Source organism: Oratosquilla oratoria, chromosome 14, assembly GCF_046742065.1.
Source record: "Oratosquilla oratoria isolate Oo_2021 chromosome 14, ASM4674206v1, whole genome shotgun sequence".
Classification (NCBI taxonomy): Eukaryota; Metazoa; Arthropoda; class Malacostraca; order Stomatopoda; family Squillidae; genus Oratosquilla; species Oratosquilla oratoria.
The window spans coordinates 5,975,848-5,978,347 of record NC_134790.1 but is presented as its reverse complement, the minus strand read 5'-3'; the positions used below and the strand labels follow the sequence as shown (position 1 = coordinate 5,978,347).

The window sequence follows — 2,500 nt, the reverse complement described above, 5'->3', positions numbered from 1 at the left end:
TATTATGCCGTTGTGTCATATTGGGGTTCGACTTCGTCTGGTAATTACAAAGGTCTAGGTTTCGTCCACAACAGGTGTAAGCGACGACCAAATGACCAATAATGACACATATTAACGCATGAGACACTGTGGAAACATACATATCCTCCATCGCAAGAGCACAGGAAAAAAAAATAAGAAGAAGTAGAAATGGTAAAGAACAGTTTCAAACGAAACACCAGAAAAAATGGCAGAACTAAAATAAATAAATGAATAAAATAAAGCTCAATATTTCCCTGTCTATGGAGATTCAATTCTGACATGACCGGCTTTGACCTGTCTGGGCGGCTCTAATCGTCCCTAAAGTTTAAACTTCGTACGCAGTAACTATTCAAGCACAGAGCAATAAGAAACAGTTTCTCGAAATATATCGAGTAACGACAGATATGGAGATATTCATGAAAAGCTTCATCATACCTCCAGGCCGCACAGATGCGTTGACACCAGCACAGGTGCAGAGGAGCGCAGATACTCACAGATGTTGCCAATGCTATGGACTCCACGCAACCACGAGTAGTCAAAGATCTATATTTGGGTCGCGAAGCTCGGGTGTCGGTTTGTTATGATGTGTCAACAACTGAAACGGGGGAGACGGGAGGGGAAAAAAGGTGGGGGGGTGGGAGAGAGAGAGAAAGAAAATAGAGAGAGAGAGAGAGAGAGAGAGAGAGAGAGAGAGAGAGAGAGAGAGAGAGAGAGAGAGAGAGAGAATAAAAACAAACTAAAAAGGAATCTAAATCGTAGAAATTACTTAACACCATAGGAATATATATATATACTATATATATATATATATATATATATATATATCGAATTGGCTTCATGTTCAATGATTACTAGGCAGTCACAAAATGATAAGTTATTGCTAGATTCTATACAATTTACTTCAAGGAAAAGATAGTAATTTCCTGAGAGTGTGTGCAATATGCCCGCAATTAGATATTAGATGTTTATTTTGATTCTCATAGCTGTGAAATTACACTTTCTGTTCATGTTCATTTGTAAAAATTGTGTAATGTAGTGTATGTAACCTTGGTTGCGTGCATGTGTGTGTGTGTGTGTGTGTGTGTGTGTGTGTGTGTGTGTGTGTGTGTGTGTGTGTGTGTGTGTGTGTGTGTGTGTGTGTGTGTGTGTGTGTGTGTGTGTGTGTGTGTGTCTGTGTCTGTGCGTGTGTGCGTGTGTGTGTGTGTGTGTGTGTGTGTGTGTGTGTGTGTCTGTGTGTGTGTGTGTCTGTATGTGTCTGTGTGTGTCTGTGTGTGTCTGTGTGTGTCTATGTGCGTGTGTGTGTGTCTGTGCGTGTGTGTGTGTGCGTGTGTGTGTGTGTGTGTGTGTGTGTGTGTGTGTGTGTGTGTGTGTGTGTGTGTGTGTGTGTGTGTGTGTGTGTGTGTGTGTGTGTGTGTGTGTGTGTGTGTGTGTGTGTGTTTAATATGCGCATTTAATAACATATTTTTTTCCTTTTGTTTCTTCTGTTATTCTAAGAATCAATGAATCTGCATGGAGAACTGTATTTGTTGATATGTTAGAGCATCTTGTATTTTCTTTCTTGTCCTCTCGTTTTGTTTAAGCTATATTATGATTTCTACTTTGTCGATTACGTTCACACAGCTCATATGTCTAAATACTGCCATCTATTAACTTTCTTTTTGTTTCTCATGTTGACAACTCTGGTTATTTAGAAGCGATTTTGTTTGCTTTCTTTGAATTTATGGGAATTTTTATATACTTTTTTGTTGTGGTGACCACAACAATGCAGTATATTCCAATTTTAGCCACAACACCATTTTGATGAGTTTTTCATCATTTCCTCGTCCATGTGGTGGAATGTCATTCCTATTTTTGACAAAACTTTGCAAGTCTCTCTTGTCATCCTCTTGCTGTATTTTCCGTTGACAATTTTTTTCTATAAACAACAACTTTAAGCCATTTTCCTCCTTTTCTTTTGACACTTTTCTTCCCCCTTTTAGAAATTACACTATTTTTTTTGCAATGAAATTAATAATTTTTCATTGCTTTCTCTATTTGTATTGATTATTTAGATGTTTCATACTAATCAAATTTGTATTTCTCCCTCTTCTTGGTTGTGTTAGCTGCAACATACAAATTAGTGCAATTGTCTTTTCATCCATCATGATGTCAACCTAAGTAAAAAGCATTGCAGGTGCCAAATCCGACCCCTGAGGCACTCCACTAGTTCCTTCCACCATCCTATTCTTCATAACCGTTTTTCTTTGACTCTTTAGGAAATTTCATATACATTGCATTAGGTTCCATTTAAGTTCCTATGTGGGTTTCAATTTCTGTCTTAATAATTAGAGAGATATATTGTCAAAGGCTTTCTCCAAATCCAGGGATAATGTGCATCAGCCCATCTCTCTCGTGCAACACATCAAAAACTCAAGAATAAAAATCCAACGAGTTTGAAACACATGACTATACTTTTCTGAATGCAAATTGGTTACACGTC

The 2,500-nt window shown here is 38.0% G+C and overlaps 1 protein-coding gene across 3 annotated transcripts in view; it reads left to right on the top strand.

Moving 5' to 3' along the window:
* Positions 1-2,500, top strand: part of LOC143032716 (uncharacterized) — a 74,616-nt gene that overhangs the window by 9,495 nt on the left and 62,621 nt on the right. The gene's annotated exons all lie outside the window — the stretch shown is intronic.